Source organism: Mycteria americana, chromosome 5 (genome assembly GCF_035582795.1).
Source record: "Mycteria americana isolate JAX WOST 10 ecotype Jacksonville Zoo and Gardens chromosome 5, USCA_MyAme_1.0, whole genome shotgun sequence".
NCBI classification, from domain to species: domain Eukaryota; kingdom Metazoa; phylum Chordata; class Aves; order Ciconiiformes; family Ciconiidae; genus Mycteria; species Mycteria americana.
Window position 1 is genome coordinate 47045576 of NC_134369.1, and position 23839 is coordinate 47069414.

General features: G+C 37.3%; 2 long non-coding RNA genes across 3 annotated transcripts in view; both read right to left on the reverse strand.

The window, feature by feature from the left end:
- The window catches only part of LOC142410503 (uncharacterized), a 200150-nt gene that overhangs the window by 86255 nt on the left and 90056 nt on the right, over nt 1-23839 (reverse strand). The window lies entirely within an intron of this gene.
- LOC142410504 (uncharacterized) overlaps nt 1-23839 on the reverse strand; it is a 116662-nt gene that overhangs the window by 4391 nt on the left and 88432 nt on the right. Inside the window, exon 2 of the long non-coding RNA XR_012775937.1 lies at nt 15043-15203. This is a non-coding gene — a long non-coding RNA (uncharacterized LOC142410504). The remainder of the gene's footprint in view (nt 1-15042; nt 15204-23839) is intronic.

Genomic DNA, 23839 nt, shown 5'->3' on the forward strand with positions numbered 1-23839 from the left:
CCAAGGGTAGGACATATTTCACACCCATATTCTATTGTAAGTAGCCTGTTAGATAAGTTTGCTTGATACTATAAAGTATCAAGCATTTAGTGCATAGAGTCATAATGTGAAATGACTCTGAATGCCTTTCTTTTTCACCTACACCAATAATTAGGTCATTCTGAATCTGAAGCAAACAGAAGTAGAATAGAGTAGAGCAATGAGAAAGATGGGGTTTCTTTTGAAAGAAAAAAGTCCTGACAATTTTACATGTGAATGTTTTTTATACCTCTGTTATTCTCTTGATTTGCTATTCCATCTTTTTCACAACTGCCTAAACCCTCAAAGTATAATCTTAAAAGGACTGTGTGAGCGTTCTCCATTTTCCTTTCACAATAGTGAATACAGGAGGCAATTTTGGCTGTGACTTGCCTGCATGCTTCGCTTCACACACATGTATACACAAAGACAGTGGAACCACTCCCAAAGCCCAACTCAATCCTTATTGAAAACAATGGGCAAATTCCTTCACCTCTATTCATTGTGCTCCAGATGTGAAAAAGTAAACATGCTTAATTTTTTTCAGGATTTCTGCAAACATCAGCAGACCAAAAAAACCTGTTAACTTAAACTAATTATTGAAGGGGAAGACAGTAAATATCAGGAATTCTTCTCAGCAGTCATAACCCAGCTACCTAGGATTTCTTTTTACAGTGCCTTGGTTGTTAATACTTAAGCCTCATCTAACCGTGCTAGAAGGCAACCTTCAATTCTAGTAATAGAGATAGAAAGAATTTGTGGTTTAAGAGCTTTTCTGAGACTTAGAACACCAGAATTCAGAGCTAAGCTCTGCTAATGGCTTTTCATGTGAACCAGTTCTTCTGACTCCATTAAAACTATTTGCATGTCTAATTGGAGCTATCCTTATAGCTCACTCACCTGTTTCAAAGGTTCCATACAGATACACTCGACAATTGTATACAACATCCACAGGTGCAACAACAATGGGGCCAAGTACCTAGAGATGTTATGAGCCAGTTTTACTTTTCCCAACTTTTCATCTTTATACTAAGAAATTTCAGAAATATATGAAATGTCAAATCAGTCAAAGTATTTTATCAGTTATCTTTAAAATAATGACAAAATTTTTGTTCCAGATATGTTGCTTCATATACCAGGATTTAATATGTCCCTTGTTTATCATAAACAGTCCAGGAGAACATATGTTTAACAGTATGAAGAGCATTTACAGAGAAATAGCAGCTTGACTGAGAACCACAGAAAATAGGTATCGTTAATGAGCCTGTAAACTACTGCTGTACTTATTTGTCAATGTATACCAAAAAATCTCCAATGACAACCATCCTGGTTTGGAGCTTGACTATTCTTAGTGTTTTGAAATCTTTTTTCTGCAATGTAGCAAACATTTTCCCTGATTCAGTTTAAACCTTTTACTTTTTATCACAAGGCAGGGCACCAAATCACTGTTGTCTCTCGCTTAATTTTTGATCCTCTAAAAGCTGCAGGTTCTCTTCTTCAGAACTTCTGCTTTTCTAGCATTCCCCATCTTGCATGCACATAGCTGGTTATACTCAGGTGTGGGATTTTGCCCCTTCTCTGCTTGATTTATATCCTGTTTCATGCTATTGCTCCAATCAATCAACGTTTCACATTCTAATCTTCCCAAGTGCTTGTAGTTGTCCTGCCCTTTCTTGGTTTTGCCTGAAAATTTAATAAGTGCATTCTCTATTCTGCTGTCCAAATCCTTAATGAGCACAACAAATAATACTGACCTTGAGAAACTTCTCTTTACTCAACTTGTCAGTTTGTGAACAACAGATAGCTGCTCCCAGTATGACTTTTCAGCTACTTGCTTACCCACTCTACACTAGTTCCCTAATGTTTCTGTGACTCATTTATGGGAATGCTGTGCAAGAGTATAAAATTCTGTTGAAAGGCAAGTTACGTGTGCAATTTTCTTCCTTCTCCACAAAGCTTGTCCCCCATATTGTAAGAGGAAGTTAGGTAGCTTGAAGTTCATGAATTCTAAACAGCAGAGGTGCTTTATAAAATGCAATTCAGTTTTATTACAGACATGGAAACTGCCACTTGTTATGGCTGAGTGAAAACCGGTCTTGAAAATACTACCAGATATGTAAAATAAAAGCATTATGTGTTTTCCTTACCTTATCTGAGTTAGATAAAGCCATCTTATGTGAGTATGTACCTAAAGAGAACTTAAGCATCTGGACAAACTTTGATGGCTAACTCAGCAATTACCACGCAGGAATTGATTTTGGTTTATTGAGCAAAATCTCATCAATAGACAAATGTCATAGGTGCCTTTGTAATTTAAAAGCTCTAGGTATAGATAGCAGCAATTCTACAGTCCTTTCAGCACGCACTGGATTATGTCCCTTTCCTGATAACCATTGGAATTTGGAGTAAAGGGAGACATATTGATATATCCAGAACCATATTTTGCAATGAACTATTAGCACAATCGACCAAGCACAATCAGCTGCTTTTGGATTAGCTATTGGCAAAAATAATCCTGCTCACGGTCTTTTTTTTTTATTGGCACCCATACTTGAAGCTACTAAGGTTAGTCTGAGTCTTTTTCATTTGTCCATCACAGTTCCAGATTTTCGACTGCTCCTTTCTTCATCCAGAATGTTTTCACAGTTTATTTCTGAAATGGCCATCACTCAAAGCCAGGGAGTCAGAGACTTGGCTTCACTTTCTGTTGCTTAACTGCTCAGTTTTGTACATGACTCCAAATGAATTCTGCCAGAGCTTCTTACACATCTATTTTCCCATGAGTGTGTGCAACAGCTCCTTCATTGTGCATGATTCATGGAATCTCTGAGGCTGCTACTGTCCATTTTTCTTTATCCCAAATTGTAAAAACTCAAGCTTTTATTTCTTTAGAGGTCGTGGAACTGTTCCTCACCTGCATCAATCAATACTATAGGCACCGAAATAGACTCTGCAAAGTACTGTGGATACAATTTTTTGTCATTACCTGTCCCTGCAAAGAACTGCATATGAAAAGATGAAAGTGCAGGTTCTGTGCAGGGTCAGAACATAGAAATATGGATCAAGCTTTGAAAACTCTTGCTATTAACCTTGATAAAGGAGGGTGAAATATTAAAAAAATGTACAATTTCTTATTTCTAATAGGCATAAGGTTAAAAAGATTCCCCCTGCCTCCCCAGTTTCAAGAGACATTACAGGAAAGAGTGGCAATCATGAGAAAATATTCTCTGTGGAAAGTAAAGACCCCTCAAAACAGATTTTTTTAAAATCTGAAGTTATTAGACATTTCTGCCTAGGAACTGTTACAATGCTCACACACAGAGAGCTCTTAGTGTGCCTCATGGTGCCCTGTCATCTTCACTGTGAGGTGCAAACACTTTGTGACATACTGCAGTGGGATGACCATTTTAATTACTCATTTTAATAACAGACTGGCCGCTACAGTGAATGATAATAAACACCTTCCCATCTGCCAGGTTTTTTAAGCGGAGAAGGAAAAGAAGGCATTTTGTTCCTCTCCCAATCTCCACTCTCCTCCAAAGCACACCTGCGAATCTTCCCGCATTTCTTCTTGTCTTCCGCCAAGTTAAAGAACACAGTAATTCCTGTCACTAAATAAGCAATATAGTAGCAATAACAACAGAGCAATACTGTTCTCAGTGATGATAAGGTAGAACCTATAAAACCATGGACAAAGGATGGGAGGTAAAACAAGGACCTAAAGACTCGCATCTGGTCCAAAGCAAACATACATGCTTTGATTCTTTCTTCTGGCTGGCTTTATATTCAGTTTCATTTCAGTTGGATATGAGTTATAACCTATTTTATACCTAAGTTTCCAGGTACATAAAACAAAATTACTTTGTCTCCAAAGGAGGTAGTTCCCTGCAGTTGCTTTCTGGTTTTTGGCAAGAATTCATTGACCTTGACTGTAACCACCTAGTAGCAAATTGATAATTTCCATGGAATTCTCTGATTTTTTAATTAATTTTCTTAATAATTATTAAACTTTTGCATTGTGGCATTTGTTGCTCTTATGAACTGTCAGGAAAGAATCAAAGTAAACTCATGAAGTTAAATCAACAATGTTTACTATGTTTCTACTACTATACTATAAAAAATGATATGGTTAAATATTTAAGAAAAATAATTTGAAAGACCTGAAGTCCAATAATTCATGCATTACTCAGACTAAGCAAAAGACAGCCCATTTCAACTTGCATGAACTAAAATAGGATGTAAACTGACAATAAGAAAAAGTTATACTAATAATTTTCAGCCCTTAATCCAAATCCAGTAGGACACAAAAAAGTAAATGAAAAAGTAATAAAAGACTCAGTTTTAGATACAGTTGCTAGTAATCCTAGAATTACAACTGTTATGAAGTCATGATCTATAGTTAGATATGTGTAGAAGAATGCTTTTCTCAAAAGATACGGGACTTAACATAATATTGATTTTTTTGGAAGTGCAATCACTTTCTCTTCTCTTTCTGAGAAGATTTGTGAGCTCAATTCTGGTGTTGCATAAGAAGAACTCTGTGTCTATTCAAGCCCTTAGCTAAAGGACTATTGAATAACATGTCAGATGTCAATCCTGATGTATAATATTAATCATTTAGATCTTCCCTCCTGAAACCTACACAGGTTGTTTTTTGCTGTTGGGTTTTGGTTTTTTGTTTGATTATCTTTGCCCCACCTTGTTAAGTAAGGCAATGACACAAGAAAAGATTTCATAAAACCCCTGCATCTTACATGGTCTGTCTATGAAGTGAAAAAGAAAAAAAATAATGTGAAGTGTTAACTCTCATTGGCAAGTGCAGCTTTCACCAGCCTCAACAGGATATTGTGACAATGAAGCAGTGGCTACACAAAACGTCAAAGTTTAAAAGAATTAGACAATTGGCTATACAAAGGATAGGACGTGGAACTTTTCACTTCAGGAATGGGATTAAGATTTTGTCAAACAAAATCACAACGTAACGGCACGTCAGCTGGAAGCATTTTGCAGCATTTGGTGAGGTGACTTGGTAGCAGTGTTGGTAGTCACAGCCTCCGACTAGAGGAATTCAGGCACTAAAGGAAAACATTTTCTTCTTTTTGCCTTTTTCTTTCTTAAGGAAAAAAATCCCTACTTTTCTCACAGGAAGATAGCTTTGGGAAGGTGGATCATCAGACTGTGCAGAACTAATGAGCAGAGCAAAAAGGAATCAGTGAGGACTGGATTTACCTGTCCATGGCAGACAGATGGACCAGGTCTGTGTGAGAGAGCAAGACAGAGATTAGGTGAAGCACTCCCCGTAGCTGTAACTTGCACAGCATGGGAGAAGCTGGATCATGAGAGGAAAAACGGCCTTCACTTAACCTTTGTGCAAAGTAAGTTCTGCCTGTGGCTAAATGGGCTTCCCTCCCACCCTCCTTTGGCTCTTCCTGCATGTCCAACATGGAGCTGTTTCCCAGTCTAAATTAACGGTGTAGTGCATGCTTTTTTTGATGCAATATATCACATCCTTGCTAAATCTCTATACAAGGAGCAAAAATGGAAGCTGTAAATGGAGCAAAAAGGGAAGTAGCCAAAGGTTGAAAACTGAGCATCCAGTATTTTAAATAAGCTCCTGAACAGTTTAGTTTAACATATTCCTCATGTTAAAAGTACCTACTTTCTTTTTGTGTATGGTCATACCTTGTCACCCCAGATGGAGTAAGTCCTCACTTTTTCATCCAGTACTTAAGTACATTTCTTTGTGCTGAAACTCATTGCATGGGTTTCAACACAAGACTAAAATAAAAATAGCTGCTTTCCTGCATAAACTTTACAGCTGCTGACTAAGAATCAGGCTTTCCAAACTTGCATCTTTCTTGTAGTTATTTTACTTATGAACATGATCTTAATGAATTTTAGGTTTCAGGATATTAGGTGGGCGGGGATTGAAGCATATAAAGTAGGCGGGGGTTGAAGTTTGTGGTTAGTCAGGACTATTATTACCTTACAGACACTTAAAGTGAAGAAGACTAGAGAATTTCTTCTCTACAGTCATGAATTTATGCTGAAGTTGCAACATAGCAAAACTAATTATAATTATATATATATAATTATAATTGCTAATTATAGAGATGTTTGAGCAGTAAATTCAAATTTCCACTTTTTTTTTTTTTAGTGCGGAAAGAAGTACAAAATCATTAATAAAACTAACGCAATATTCTGCATTTGTAAACAGAACTTTGGTCACAAGCAAAATCAAGAAGACTCAATCTGGCAATACCCTTCCACCTTCCAGGTTTAGTGCCAGTATAAATGACTGCTGTGACATACTGAGCATCCCAAAATAAGGGGGGGGCCTAGGGACATTGCTCCTTATTAGCATTTTTTTAAATGCCATCTGATGCATTTCTATGAACTTCTAGCTTCTTGCTGTCAAACAGTTTGGATGCATCTGCTCCTCTAACTGTTACGCAAATTCCTGACAAATTCTAGGAACAGATTACACAGGTAAGGGGACCCCGTTTCTAGTATTGTATGGGTTTCTTTTCAATACTGTTTTACATCAGTAAAGGTGAGCTACAAGATTGAATAATTATAAAAACAAGAGACAGTCTGTATTATTATTTTTTCCCCAAAAAAGTTACTTAATAACATTACTAAATAATATTTTATATTAATTCTTGGCTCTACCAAAGTAAATAGAATACTTGGTTTTAATTTCAGTCGTGTCAGAATTTCTCTTTGAGCTCAGAGTTAGGTATTTTTTTTTTAATCATTAGTGAACTTATTAATATATGCAGACATCCCTCTGTGGGCAGTACTGTGTCATACCAGTATAGAGAAAGGCATCCATTATCAAATGAATCACAGTGATACTATGTGAATATTTGAAACATTATTCTGCAAATATTGGGTCATAAACAGCACTATTTCTAGGAGGTGCTTTTGAATTTTCTCCTATGACAGAAACCCTGCTCCCAATACAAGACTCTCTTCTAGTTTAAGGTGAGTATAAATTCACTGAAGACCTCTGTCACATATGCAGAGAATTTGTCTCAGCATTTTCACAGCATTTCTGCAATTTCAGTTTTACCTATTACAAAATAGTTTAAATTGTCTTTTAATGCCATATGTACGAATGAGAAAGTCATTAAAAGCTCTAATCCTTAGTATTGCTGTTACCCTAACTTTTTTCCAATAAATGATAATATACTTAAGTTAATAGGAACTTTCTGGGATAACTTTTTCATGTATGGCTTTTATAAGCCAACAGCATTTTTCTTGCTCTTTATGTATGTTTGTGTGTGTGTGCATGTATGTGTAAAGAGAAGGCATATAAAAAGAGACTGCAAATGACCAATTCACTTTCAGAAGCCTCAAAAAAATCTATGCGTTCTTTCTTGATGGAAGCATTAGAGGTCAAAGGGAAGTGATTAAAGCATCAAATCATTTGGTTCCATATAGTGAATACATTGGGGAAAACTAAATTATGAGTTTGTTAGAGTAGACAAAAGCACGTTATAAATCAAAAATCATATACTGCCACTACTGACATTCAGCCCTCACCACAAAATAGGCAATGTTTTCTTGCCATCCATCCAAATATTTTTTATAAAAGTAGGATTAAATTTATCATTTTAAAAGTGCGGAATTTCCAGAGGGCAATAACGGCAAAAGGAAAAGTTTGAAATTTCTTTGGTTTTAACCAGTATTTTATTGTTACAAGGAGAAGAAAAAAAATCTTTTTACTTTCAGTAAGTAAATTATATTTATCCAGATAAAAGTAGTGGACAGAACAAAATGTAATTTCAAATGAAAATGCTTTAACTTGTATTTAACCTTCAAAGAGAATGTTTTCTATTCTAAAGAGTGACATGGATAGAGCAGGTAATAAATAGTGTGTGAAAACATTAATCTGTAATTTTGCAAGCCAATTCCAATTTTGTATAATTGCAAAGTATTTAACATAAAAATACAGTTGCTACAAAACAGATATTTTATTGTGTCACTAACCAGAGATTAATATATATGCTAAAATATACTGTATGCTTTAGCTGTGAGAGAGAAACCATGCTCATAATGATCATTTGGGGGATTTAAAACACAGTATTATATTCCTAACATATGTATAAAATCAATAAAGTGAAATTCAGTGAGGTTTAAAAAGTCAGTAATGGGCATCAAATATATATTGTTGTATCTCCTAAAAATAATCTGTTTGTTCTCTCAGAAAAAAGTGTAAGAACAAAATACTACCATAGCATAAACCAGTTATTTTTTCAGTCAGCTACCACTTTCATCACAAACTCCAAACATTTTGGCCAAGTGAGGACTAAGATTTTGCTGTTCTCTTCCCTTCTATGCATTTGCTAATTATTCCTTCTGTTTAGATTCAGGAACTGCTCCTGGTACACAGTGAAATGTGCAAATCTTTGAGCCTCCTGCACCTTTACAAACCGACAGTTAAATTGTTTAACGGTTCCAAAACAGATACTGAAAAATGCCCATGCATTTGTTCTCCTGCAGAACTAATTCTATGACAAGTTGAACTTACTTTTTTGTACTTGCGAATGTTTGAGGAAGCTATACATATTCATAGCCTCATTAAAATGTCTTGCTTATAATTACTTCCTCAGCAAGTTCTCATTTTTTTCCCTGTGAACTACTTAGAAGAAACACAGAAAATATCACTAATAGCCCTCCTTTCACTTGCCAAAACTCTCCTCTAATGAAAAGGGATCAATAAACCACAGTGGCATATATATGTTAAGCCATTATGACACAATGAATATCACATAATGACTGTTATTACGAAGGCAAAATTTACCAGCAGTAATCACACAGTGGTATTTTATGACAAATTAATTGATCTCAAAATTTTAACAGTAAGTAACACTGGGTTCTGTTGACAACTGTTTAGAGAGATGGTGTTGGCAACTGAAGTACAATGATTCAATTCTTCATTTTTCTCCCCAGAGATATAGCTGAGGTGAGACTGCTAAAGTGCCTCAGTATTTTCCACCTGTGCATTAGGAATCTTTGAGCAAAACCTACACAACAGCAAGGAAGAAGACGGACTAGGATATCAGAGCGCCAGACTGCCTAATTGCCAACGGGGAACTAGGAAAGCTCATTCATAGGAATGTGGAGCAGAACTGGCGCTGAGCCAAATGACCTGAGCACCTGATCCCATTATCCTAGGTATCCTCTAGTATCAATGGCAAGAGATGGCACCTCCAGAAGATGATTTAGAGTTTGATGCTTTTAAGTGTTTGAAATATTCTGACACCTCCCTCCAGAACGTAAAGAATTTGCCAAGGGTGACTAAGACTCTAAAATTAGTTGTGTCAGTAAAGTGCCTACAGTAGATGCATAAATCCAGCTGATGAAACTGAAGAGGATCTACTACAGAGCAGGCTAAAGGCCTACAGTTTCCTGTTTTGTGCTTTAACTAATCTTGGCCTGTAAAGGCTAAAAAGTGAACATTGAATATATTCAAGAACTGCAAAGACAAATAAAAGGTTATTTTTTTTCCACTAAAGAGAAGCTAGAGTTCATCTACTGAAGTTAGCGACTGAATTGCAGGTACTCAATACCCAAAGCCTTGAAGGACTGACTGTAGGTCAGCCTAGTCACTGACCACCAACTCAGCAAATGTTCTGGATTGCAATACCACCCCTAGAGATACAGACAAAAATAAACTAAAACACACAGCGACAGTAAAGTGATTCAATTCCACCTAGTAAATAATTCCCTTTTTTCATGGAGTATCTGCACTGATTTGCATCCTTATCACAGTCAATGCAATTTTGGCCCAGTGAGCCAGAAATAGGTTTGCACTGCCTGCCCAAAAATGACAGGCTACTCTTGCATTAGAAGCAGCATCATATGGAAAATGATTCTCCAAAGAATGGTAATGACTGGATGCCTCATTTCAATCACTGTTTCCTTAATCCAGAGGACCAGAACCACACACGATTGCAATATGTGTTTTGGTATTTCTTCCATGCATGTTTAAGCATACAGTTCTGTCTTTTTGCCCTGGACTTGAAGGTTCACAACATCTCTCAGGAGGCACTCCAGACCTGCATGGTCTGGATTTGCAAAATGAAAACCGGAGAGAAAGTTTTGTACTGTAAGCACCTTAGGAATAAGTTTACCTGTCAGAATCGCTTCTCTCATAAGTATTCTTTTGACTGTATTTGGCATAGCTTCACATACTGTTTTTGAAAACTAAACAATTTAGACAAGTGAATGTGTGCACTTCTGTCAGACTTTAACAGGATGAAGCAGGGCTGTAGATGAATGCCCAACACTTACGCTTTCCTTCCTAACTAGCATATGAAATGAAATGTCACTTAACAACTAACAAGCAGCCTTGCAACCCCACTACACAAGTGTTTGGTTATTATTGTTCCTTTTCTTTTTCTTTTTTTTTGTTTACTGAAATACAATGGCATGTTTAGATGCAACTCTGGTTCTATGTGCACGTTACTCTGTGTTAGCAGAGATATCTACAAATGTTCTTTACACAGGTACAAAAAATAAATACAGCCCTTCATGATTTGGGTATGGCTGATGTAATAGATTGTAGCTTTGGAATTCCTACATCCTCGCACTTAAGCCTCTGCAAATGCGATTTTTCACAAATCACATGTTACCGAAATTTTGTGCTCTGTGCCTTTCTTTAAGAAGTACCTAATGCCTTCGGGAATTTTACCCACACTACAGTCTACTGCTGATAGCATAGAAGTTCCCAATAAAACCAATATATTATAGCAGGACAGAAACAGTGATCAAGGCATGAGGTTTTCTGGCTATCCTCAAATACAGTAGGCACCTATAATGGCTACTGGGTTTTGCTAACATATTTCATTAGAAAATGCTGTAAAAACATCAGTGTCCATCCTAGCAAAAAGCTGGAAAACATAACTAATTTCTTCCTCACTGCAGCGTAAGCCAGACACCTCGGTGGACTGCCTCTACTAAATGATTAAGAAGAATGCTTCATCTATAAAATGAAAGGAGAAATTTATTCTGTTTCCCCTGAACTGGCCTATGTATAGAAAGATGCTATCATGATTTTTACAGATTTAACTTGTGACAGTACTAAAACTATCTTTTAAAAGTCATGGCCTTGTGAAGTGAGAAGTGACATTTTCTTCTTCCCTAAGAAAACTGGCATCGAGTTTGGCGCTGCATTAGCAACTTTGCCATCACTTCAGAATAATGAGTCTTGTCTAAGATAAAATTGTTTCTGCTGTATCAAACACAAACAAAAAAAAAATCAAATACATTGAAACATGTTTATCAGTGGCTGACATCTCCAACAGTTCAGCTATTGTCTATGCAAATAAAGGACCACCGTTGTTCTGGACAGCTCAGTGTTTCTGAGCCATACTTCCTTAACAAGAGCGTTTTCTTCACTTCATCACCCACAAAATGTTTACCTATTATCCTATATGATCTACTTCTGCATGAGGGCATTTTTAAAATGAAGGCATTTTTACTTCTGTAAAATGGAAATGGTACTGAAGATGACTGGTTGTTCTTACAAGCAAAGGCAAAGGACATAATCACAGAAACACTGAGTTATCTGAGGATCCATCCAGCTCAAATAATGCATTCAGCATTGTGGGGAAATAACAGAAGATTGGCCAGGAGGATTGTAAACACACTCAAGTGACTTGTAGCTGAGGTGTTGAAAAACACATATATCATACTCATCATTGTTTAGTCTTGTGTGTTTGACAAGTAGAACATCTGTGTTTAGATAACAAAGGCCCGCGATAGACTCAGAGGCACCCTATCGAACACGCCTGAGATTCCTGCCCTGCTGTGGGAAAGATCAAAGCACAGTGGTAAACTACACCTGTGTGAATCCCTGATATACAGGTGAAAAGAGCAGGTTCAGTGATCCCCTAGCAAGGACCAAGCTCCACTGTGCCTGTGTCCCTGCTTGTGTGCCTCTGCTCAGGTGCTGCTTCGGGGATCCCCTGGTCGGCGAGGAAATGAAAATAAGTTTACTCTTTGCATTTCTTCCGTGGTTTTGTGGTTGTTCCTGCGCCCTGCCTGTGCCAGCTCACACAAGCATGACAAGGGTTTTTTAAGATCCAAGACATTATAAGTTATTCCCACATTAAATGATGACATTAAGTAGCACAGGTGAGTTCCATAAGAAATCTGCACTCGATCAGCCTATGAAGAAGCAGTCTATAGAAAGTTCTATTTTTCTTCCTGTGCGCACAGCAGCAAGAGACCTTCCCCATTCCAAGTAGTTTTGTTCTCACTGTGGCCGCGTGCTGTTCAGCTACCAAGGACTCAATCCCAAAATATTTTCTAGGCACTCATGATGAACTGTGCACCTCACTCAGGTGATTCCATGGAATGCCTTCCTGAAGGACATAAATGTGCTGAAGCCATTGAGTAAACTGAATGCTCATTCAGTTTGAGTAAATCTGATGCTGAAGTCCTTGTTTAAAAAAATTGAAAAGCTGTGTTCAACTTCTCACATGAATCTTTGTCGTCCAAGTTATGTTGGCACAAATCCCAATAGTTAAAGCAATGCTCAGTTCCTTTACCATTTGCAGTAATTAAAAATTACTTTTAGTAAGAGCAGCAATGGAAAGTTAGGAAAACATTTGGTTTTCCTAAAATTCCTACTTTAGTATTTCAATGCCACATTAATTAACCCTCCAGTTTTAGCTACATGATATTTCTGGTTTCTGGTTTGATACAAATCTCACTGAAGTTAATGGAAAGATTTCTACTGGCTTGCTTTGGATTTGTCCTCCTTGGGATTTTTTGGGGGAGAGAGGCTGGAGCTTGCCTGGAAAAACATTTTGTATGTCTGGCAAAACACTTCAATATTTCTTCTTTTGCTCCTCCACAGCTTGGGAAAAGAGTCAAAAAGCACTCCTCCAAATTTTCAAAACTCAGCTGAATGCAGTTCTTGGCCTTTTTTCTATTCAACACAGATAAGCAATGGAATCAAAATCACAGCTCAGGCAATTGTCTTAAATTCCAGGTTATAGTTACTACAGAAGTACACTGAAGGTTGGAGGCTGGGAAATACTTTTATTTGCTGGCAAAAATAATGAAAAGATTGCTACTTCATGCTGATGTCAAACAAAAAATGTTTTAGATTTCTCATTTTTGCAGGATAGAAGACTACTTTCTGCCCAGATCTAAAATTGATGGTTTTTTTTTAACTCTCTCGCATAAGTATTTATAATATTTAACTATTAATAACATTTTTACTTGCAACCTAGAATTAAACACTTCAATTATTAGAACAGCTCATATGTGCAAAAATGACATTGAGCTCCAAAGCCAATAAAATAATTCATGGTCAAAAGGACGTATAATTAGGGGGAGAAAACAGAAACGTGCTACCACTTCTGTGTTTTGCTGGAATGTTCAGTGATATGTAAGGAGCAAAAATTGTATTGAATTTAGTCTAATTCAGAAAAGGTAGTGTGGATAAACTCTCCTGTTAATATATGCAATAATATATGCAAATGGTACATATAATCTGCAAAATTACTTGACAATCTTTGCAGATTTTAAGGGAGGGAGGATTTTATTAAAGTTATTTTTGGTCCACTAGTTTAGACATTTTTAGACAGTAAGCTACAGTTCAAGGAAAAATCCCCATTTTAAATTAATTTCCTTACATTTCTGGTCCTATGCTATTCTTTTGCTTTGATCTCTTCTTCCTGGAATTTGCTGGCTGAAATGGGATATATGTTAATATAAATTTAAAAAATGAAAACACACAACTGCTTCTGATCTCTCTCTCCTTTTTTAATAACCTTTCTTGATGATACATGAACCGTTTGCTTTTTATTTATAATCACCAAGAAGTGGTGGATTTGAGAATTATTTCAAGGGCTTCAGTGCAAGGCTTTGCCTTATTGATCAAAAGTGAGAAGTTTCAAATCAATACATGGAAGTGTGGACTAATTTAATAGACCTTAACACTTATTGTAGTCCAATATTTTATCAGAAATACCCTTTAATATGATACATGCTACAGTTTACATTTTCTGTCTCACTAGGAGAGAGACTGCATGAGTAAAGAACAGGTTGCACAGTTATTTCGGAGACTTTTACGTGCTTTTCAAGAATGATTTTGGTATTTCGTCATTTGGTGCCGCAAGATCTTTTTACATCATGTTTGGAAGCAGTTTCGTCACAGCACAATACTATCACTTTCTATCAAAATTAACAGAAAATCATTAAAGGCAGAAACACCAGAAATTTGGTGGCCTGATGGAGTGAATTTCTTAGCAAGCACAAAAAGAGGGAAAGGAATTCCACTGCGGTTCTAAGACTGTCTGAGTTTGAGAGACCGTCAAGAAGCAGGTGTCAGATTCCTATTATAATTAATTCCTAACAGAATTATAAGTTGCAATTGGCAAAGCAGAAGCAAAACTTCTTTACCATATTTAGGCATATTGAGAAGGGGAAGAGAGAAGCGACTAATGATTTGCTGATGGCAGAAACACCCCATGTGAGGGCTGCTTACAGAGGTGAGGCACGGTTTTCCCTTCCAGTGATATTGCTACCAAACTCCCTATTTCTCTCTACTGCCGTCTATCCTGTTTACACATATGTACTCTGCCTTGCAAATTGATCTATGAGCTGAAGCAGAAGCATTATTTTGTGTTTATTTTGGAACTCAATACTGGGAGAAAAAATAAGCTACTCAGAAATCTGAGGCTGTAATAGCTGACATCATGCTCCAGGAACAGATAAGGATGTTTCCTTTCTTCATATATCTCCATTCTATGCTACTATTCCCTCCCACCTCTCAAGTCCTCCAGCTGATTTAAATTCTGGCAGTACCAAGAAATCTAATTTGGTTCTAAAGTTTTGTTTTCACAACAGGGGAGTCAGAAAAGATCTATCAGGGAGGGTCACTGCAGATCTAGAAACAATGAATAGATTTAGGCAATATGTTTTTGTTATCTCTCTCAATAGCTGCCTTCCTAATCAAAAATAAACCAAGGGAAAAAAAAAAAAGAAAAACAAACCTACCACTCACTCTCAACTTCTCTCCAGACAAAAACACTGACAGCTGCTCAAAGCATGATCACTACAGCCTGGCCAACAGCACGCACTCGCAGATTCTGTTTTCTCCTTGTTGTAGCGAGGAATACCCTGAAGGTTAGAATTGTTTGTCTTTACAGCGTTTCTATCTGTTGATAAGATAAGCAAAACTTCTAGTATTTGTTAGCACAAGCATAGCAAAGATTTAGCATAAGTGCTTTAGATATAAAACTAAACGTCTGGAACCTTCTACAGAAGGAAGCCTGAATTAATTCAGATTATCTATAACCACAAAGTTTTGAGCAACTAAATTCCATAGGCACTGTGGAGGAATTTTTTTGGTTCCTGCCTACCTATAGCTTAAATATCTTATAATTCTTCCATTGTAACTAAGAAGTTTTAATAACTCTCTCTCTTATACAGAAACAACCTCTTAGAATGGAACCAAGGAATAGGACTGCTAAAAATCCTCTAATGAATTATTATTTTAAAAAAAACCCACTTTCAAGGAAATGGTCTGTATAGGAGGCAATATTTTCCAATCCATGCCTTCTGAAAGTGCTCATATTCAGGGAAGACTGTTAAAAGGATCGCTGTGATGAAAGACGTATCTGAAGCTCCTGAGGAAAGAAACAAACTAAAGAGAAGGTACCTACTTTCAGTTGCCTCCAGGACATCAAATCCAGAATACAACTTCATCTCATTTAGCCTCATACTATTCAATAATCCTATTCTTAAGTGGCCAGGACATCCCCACCTATCACAGAGACCAACAGTTGTGGTGCTGGACCAAGACTAATCTTGACCAATGATATTGAATCTATCTTTCAAAAATAAGAAATGAGGCTATTCAGACTTCTGCAGTACAGTCAGTTAGTTAACATACTAATAGTACCCTTAACAACTTTCTAGACATACACATAAGACGAGAACCTCCTACTAAGTGTAGCTTTAAGATAGGAAACTTTGTTTTAGAATCTTTGCATAACCAGTATGACACAAATATATATGAAAACATATATATGTGTGTGACATTTGACAAATATACATAATGTCTATTATGTTACATCTATTCAATATTCGTCCTGCTGGAAAATGGCCATCAGATGAAAATACTCTTTCTGATTCAGAATAAATGCAACAGGAGAACTGAAAACAGACGTTCACCGAGCTCTAGATTTGCATTCAGGAAACACAGCCTATGGTGCAATAGGGTTAGTCTCACCATGACAACTTCCAGGGTATGTTCACAAAACAGGAATAAGATCAATTATGAATATCTATTTCCTTTCTCCATCATTCTCGTTTTTGTTTCAATGAGTACTGAATGCATTTTTTGGCACACAAGTTTGGCGTTGTTTCTTCAATGTAAGATAGCACCAGCCAAATATACGTGTGTGTATATATATATTAATTCCACTAATTTTTCACTCTAAAAATTTCTGTGTGAATAAACTTGAAGATTAAAGTGTTGCCTATTGATCTGGGATGTTTCAAGAAATTCTCAGAAGTGCTGTTTCTTTAGCAAAAAAATAGTGCATATTATAGATGCACTATAAAGTATTTATACATATTTCTTCATTAGTTTTATTCCACATTAATGTCTGGCTGGTACATTCTGAAAGAAAAAATGAACATAAAAGATAATACTAAATCTAAATTAAAGAAAACAATTTAATCAAACTGTGGTCAAATTGCAGGAAGTACTATAAATCCACACTATAAAATTGGCATCAGTTTTTTTCAGGATTCAAAAAACCTCATCAACTGCCAATTAGAGGCGAGATAAAATCCCAGTAGGCACCATTGGTATAGTATTCCATCACGTAAAATTAATGTTGCAGGCATGAAATGAAACAGACGTTACTACAAGAGCAGAAGACTCAAACCACTGCAGTAATTACAGCAGAGCTGAACAATCAAAGGCAGATTCACGGACATTTTTGCAATTAAGTGGGGCAGCTTCTCCCCGCTGTTAACTCCCAAGGTCACATACACACAGTTTTGGCAGTTTTTTTGGACAGCCTCCAGTTTATTCACAAAAGCAGTGATCAGTCTAAAAAGTGCCATGAGTGTTAGTGCAAATTAATTATTTGGGCCAAATTTCTACTAGATGTGCATTCTTTTTTAACTGTTAAGATATCAGCCTGGAGCAAAAGAGTTTTAGGACTCAGCCACATGATTCACATAACCAACATAGTATTAATAGCAGCAAAAAAAAAAAAAAAGAATAAGAAACAAAAGCTGCACCCAGTCAGCCCTCAGTGGATTTTATTTACAAAATGATTTAGCAAATATTTATAACTATTCCAGCATTGCTCTTGGAAAAGACAATACACCAAAATTTAATTTAAAAAAAAAAAAAGCTTACAATGTAAGCTTACAGGCTTACAATGAATGTTCTAACCAGCTCTAGCCAAATTCAGAAATACTCCAGCCCAGGAGGAACCTTGCAGTGCTGTGTGGTGTACACCTATTCTAAATAAACTGAGCTGGGGATCACGCCATGATCCCTGAGTATAACCTGAGCCAGGACCTCACCAGGAATTGTGCTAACAGTTTAACAGTGTGGATGAGAGTGGGATGGGACTTGGCCGCAAGATCTGGCTCTCCTTTAGTTTTCTAGTACGCATTGCCTGACTGCCCTGCTGTAGCAAGAACAGGTGCAGAGAAAAGCTGCACATTTTTCACTAGAAAAATCACTAGAAAACAATGTGTTGACAAGACACCACAGCCTTCTCCCAGCCCTGTTTGACATCAAAGAGCGAACCCTGTGACATTGGTCATTTCTGCCTTGGTGAAGTTATAAGGAAGCGCGTCTCTTAAAACGCTACTACAAACCTAATCCTCCTACCCTAGTCTCCCAGTTGATCATTCATGCCTGACAAAATGCATCTTAGGGCCATGACCAGCAAAAGTAGAGAAGTTTAGAACATGCAATAGGGAGGCATATTCCAAATAATAATCTTGCTCTACAACTACAGAAAAAAAAACCCCACAAACAAACAGGTTTTGACTCTAGTTATGGAAACATATCTTTACACATCACAGCCTCTCCTCATATGACACATGCTCCAATCTCTTACTCATCCTAATGGCCCTTCGTTGGACTCACTCCAGTTTGTCCATGTCTCTTGTGTACTAGAGGGCCCAGAACTTACCCCAGCACTCCAGATAGGGTACGACCAGTGCTGAATAGAGGGGACTAATCACCTCCCCTGGCCTCCTGGGGACACTGCAATGCTATGCCATGAACATCATTCAGTAACGGGCAACTCTGCCAGATTAATTTTTGATGCAATAATCCTCACCCTCTCCTTGCAAAAGCAATATTTCTATTTCTGCTTTTCTTCAGCTAGAAATAAAATATGTTAGGTCATAAAAAACTGGAATAGCTCAGACAAATCACTTCTTCCATCTCCCACTTTTCTCCTTTAGTCACCAATATTCTTTTACAGCAACTGCTCTGAGATTCGTAGTCTGTAGCACTCTGCTGAACATACAGTTTTAAGCACTCAGCTTCTCACAGTTTTTCAGCACTGTGATTATAAAAAGCATATTTATCTTTGTGAATCATGTGGAAAGACATATCAGCCAAAATGCTTTATTCTTGGGAATGCGTCTCTAAAATTAAGATTTACCCAAATTGCAGGCTGGAGGTTCACTTATCTGTTGCTCTAGACATGCTAATGAAATGCCGATTAGACTTGCCTAGGATTTTGGAAAGTGTGGCATTTGAGACCTTAGAAGATATCCTCGGTACAAACATAGTGTACCCAGTCGTGCAACTTGACTGAAAAAAAACTATTCCTGAGTAATTCAACAAAATATAAAGAGATTAGGGGCTCTGGCCTAGACTGTCACTGCAAATCATGAGGACAGTTCTGAGGGTGTAGACAGATGTTCACTCCCAAAATAGCTGTGAGATAGAAGAGGTTAGTTGCATACCTCCATATGGTTGCTACCTTCTCACATCAGATGTAAGTGCTAAATTATTTCATTCAAAATGAACGAACATTTACTTTCTTTTAAATAAAATCCCAATTAAAAATACCTCCATCACAAAGAGAAAGAGCAGAACTAACAAAACCCTTCAGTTTAAACTTGTTAATCTAACCCACTTCATAGACTGAAGAAGGTTTGACACCATTTTCCTGAGCAGCTGATTCAGCAGTTTTGAGAGGACAATAACCTCTATACCAGAGACCTAACCCAGTTGCAGCTGTGCCAGCTAACGTGAAGGTAGCATCTACATTCATCCCTATTCCTTTACACCTCACACCCCTCCAAGACAGCTAGGCATGGGATCCGGGTACACAGATACTGCTTTGAGCAAATGCAGAAGCTGTAGTTCATTTGTTCACCCTCTCCTTCTTCCACTTAACAGAGAACATGGATCAGTTTCTAGCAGTTACTAACATCTAAGCACTGGCCCAAGCTGGTGAAAATTTTTCCTTCTCGCAGTAAGGGGAAAGGTGAGGAGGAGTTATGAGCAGACACAGGACAGAACTGCAGCATTTGCAACCAAACAGCAAAAGATCTGGTCACATTAATATCCCAAGCTAGTCTGAGCATCTCCAGCCCACATGAGCTAGAAACAGCTGTCTCCCAAGGGAACTCCTGGATCTGTGGGATTTTTAAAGTATCAGTTCTTCAGGCCTTGGTTCAAACCAAGATTCTGTACACGTTGGAAACACTGCAGCACCTGAAGTTCATGCACACAGACACAGACTAGCCTTAAACTATTTCTCTCCGGTTCTGGCAGCAGTAGAGTGCCACACAGTTTAGTACCACGCAACTGGAGGGTATATACACAATGTCTTGAGAGATTTGTGTACAGGACTGATCTTCACCAGCAGCGATACACTAATTATAAATTGGCATTCTAGGGTATACATTCAACTCAGTCATGTAACAATGCAATCCCATCTTCCACAATAGATGAAGCAGAAGAGCAGCTGGCAGAATCCTACTTCAAGGCCAAATCGTTTCAGGAATATATCTACTCTAAAGTTAGGAACACAAGAGAAACTTACAGTCATGTATGACTGAACCTTCTCCTTCGATGAAGCCTTTGAAAATCATCATTTCCACTTCAGATTTCTGGGGAAAATAAAATTTCAATTTGGAACCAGAAGCAGAACTTTTAAGATTTCCTGAGCAAGGAGCAGAGCGCTGAGAATATGTCATAGTAAATAATAACAATAGTTATAATAATTAGTAGTTATAAAAATAATGGTATTTAGTTTTAGAAATTTAATATTAAATCCATGCTGTATTTCAGCTTTAGATCCTTACTGAGCCAAGAAACTGAGAACTACAGACAGTGAAGATTCCCAATTCAGTGAGACTTTACAAGGTTCACAAGGCTTGAAATTCTAGGGCAAAGAGCCTGAAAATCATCATAATCTAGTCCACATAGCAGTTTTTCTTCCAAGAATTTGGAAACCCAGGCTTTGAGCAGTAAGGTGAGCACTTGACCTTGCTTCTTTCAGCACCAGTTACTGAAACTGAAAGACAAAGTCTTTCTTCAAAATATGTAATGAGATTGGGGTTTGAGAATTCAGATGCATTCTAGTCACAACTATTATAAAACTCCTGTGCCATGAACAGCTGGTATATGCATGCCATGTTCATCTTGCTTTGAGCTGGGATTCTTGCAGCTTAATAGTAACAGTCTTACAAAATTGCTGAAGAAACCTCATGACTCAATAACTGTAAGGAAGGCCAAATTTCTTAGAAGCAGATCCTATTTTGTACATTTTTGCAAAACTAGTTTGGGGAAAAAAACATACTGAAACTCTTAAATTACTAGCTGAAAAGTCTGATTTTTATTTTATTTTACTTTAACAAAACAGATTCTACAGAGAGAGTTAGTTATGGCACAAAGTTTCATCACTTTTTCTCTTCTCTTTTTTTCTCATCTCTTTTTGCATATCTGTTTGAGGGACTTCCTCCGTTTTGGTCATGATTTCCTTGCAGCAGAATTTAAAACATCTCTTGTAGCTTCAAAATTTTAGTTTGAAACTGAAAGGTGTACTGGAGAAGCCAGGCATAAAAATGCTCAGCAATTGAGATACAATCATTCAGATGAGTCTTCTGTCACCATAGTAACGTTCCTTCCACGAATTTGCACAGGAAAAAAACTAACATGCTATAATGTCATGAAAGTGTATCTTATTACGATTTATTCATGAATCCTTTATACCCAGTGATGAGCACTTAGCACTGCATTGATTTTATTTGGGTTAGTTTCTTGAGTAAGTGTCTTATAGACTCATCTAACACATTAAATATTTTTTTCCAATACAAAGTTTATACCTGTTTTAGAATAGATAAAATAAATCATACCACATTCATCACAGTGCATAACTCTAGCCTCCCAATTACTTTCTTGTAAAAAGTATACATTTTTCAGCTTGATTTTTCAGTATTATCAGATATTAATTAAGACGACTTGTCCCTCCTACATAATAAATCCCGCTATTTTTCCTGAGTCTGCTTCTTCAGGAGCTAGTCGCTTTCAGAAAGGGTTGTAGAGTTAGATTTAATCTTGATTTGAAACATGATCTTATGAAGACTTACACATATTCTTAATATTATACCCTGATTTATTAAATAGGTCTGGACCTCCTTGCAGCATAGGGCATAAATTAACAAAAGATAAGGTACTTTTCCTTAAGAAAAAAATGGCAATGTGCACAGACAAGTCTTCAAACTAAATTGGACTTTTCAAAGAATACAACACGTTCAATTAAAAAGGTCATTCGAAAAGGACACTACAGCCTGGCAAAACAGCACTGTTTAAATAGTATGAAGAAAGATAGCACAGCTTAATATATTATTCAAAGTCTACAAGTACTATACTTCATGGCCAAAACTTTCTAATTCAGCCTGCAAGCAAAACATACAAATTGTAATCTTACTTAAACTATTTGGTTTGCAAGACATCACCACAGCCTAGACAGATAGATTTTAGGACTGAACTTGTTCCATGTGAAGTGAAAAGTTCCAATGAAGAAATGCCACAATTTCATAAGAATCAATGATGTCTTTGTGAGGCAATGTTTTTCTGAACTTATCATTTGGCAGATCTTTACATTGGCTTCTGTGCCCATTCAAGAGGAAAATAGCAGAGTTTCCTACAGCACATCCACAAACTGTATAAAAAAATCCAAAATGGTTATAGTCTCATATTGCTTTTAGAAGGAACAAAACGCTTTGAAAATATAAATCAGGTAAATCTTTTGTAATGGATCTATAATTTAAATACTGTAGGAGTATAAAACATCAAAAATCTCCAGCTGTCTCAGGAATATAACATTATCTTCTCCTAACATGCCTACCAAGTCCTTAGAACTGTCAATTATATTTTGCACTTTTTAAAGGCAAGAGAGAGACTGTAGGTCTGTAACATATTTCTTCTGAGAAGTTGGTTAAGCAGTGCTATATCCAATTTGGAAAACGACAAAGCCTGGGCAGATTCTAGTGCCTGAGCAACTGATATGATTAAGGCTACTCCCGCATTAGAAAACAAAAGGATTGAAGAAACAGAAGGCAGGTCTGTCATGCTATGAGCTTCAACCAATGGCAATGACAAGAAGAGTTAGTGAAAATCCTTAGGGAAAAACAATAGGAAAAGAGGATTTTTCCAGAAGACAATCTTCAAAATCTTCCCATCTACCTTGCTCTCTTCCTTCCCCTAATATTCAGTGAAGGAAAAAGAGGGTCCTAATACACAGAAAATAAAACTTACCTAGAGGAATACCAGAAAACTACTTTGTACAAAACATCTCAGAATACACAAGCTTTAGGAAAGACACAAAAGCAAGATTCCTCCAGAGTGCTGCTTGGATCGCTGTGGATCGCTGAAAACCAGAGGCGCTTTTGTCAGTCCAACAAACCCACAGTGGGGAACCCTACGTTTCTGAAGGATACAGGGCTGGGGAAGGCAGTCAGGCATGCCTCTGCCTTCCAGGTTTGCTGCATGGCGTGTAACATAACATCTTAGCCTCTCAGCTCTAGGCAGGACTTGATTCTTGCCTAAAACTTCAAGTCAAAAATCCAGTCAAAGAAAGATGTATAGACTATCTCATGCTTTGTATATACAGACAGTGCCACCAAATTCAGAGGTTTTTTGTCAGCAACTAGTTTTGAAACATTTGCTGATTTTAACTGTTTTCAATTAAATCAAATAGAAGATGTTGACTACACAACTATACCAGAGACATATTAGGTGCTTGACCTACAGCAAAAGACCAAATCCTACAATTTTCTGCAATTCTACAGGACTTGTGTGTTGCAAATCCCCGCAGTTATGAGGAGACGAGAGTGGGACTTACCCCAAGAGGTCTTTCCAGCATCCCATGAGGCACCTTCCCTGTTTCCCACCTGTCTCCTATTCCCAGTTATCCGCACCACATCCCTGTTAGTTTGAACCTGCACTTTTCTTGCAATCCAGCAAGTTCCCTTAATGGTGCAGAGCACCTGTACACCACCCTTGTTATCTACAGTGGGGAGCAAGGCCTATTCCCAGGGCTGAGAGGTAAAAGCTGGCTTTCATGCATTCCACCTGGGGCAAATGAGAGGAGGTCTCTGGGGAGACGATGGCTCATTTTTCCTCTGAGTGCTCCTGGGAGTCTGTCTGTGTGAAAGCTGAGTTGCAGTCTTTTATGCCTACCCAGCACTGATCTCTTCAGCATGCCACCTGCGCTCTGTCCACGTCTTGTCTGTTGTACACAGTTGTGACCCTCCATATTAGAGGCAACAGCAGACACATAGCCAC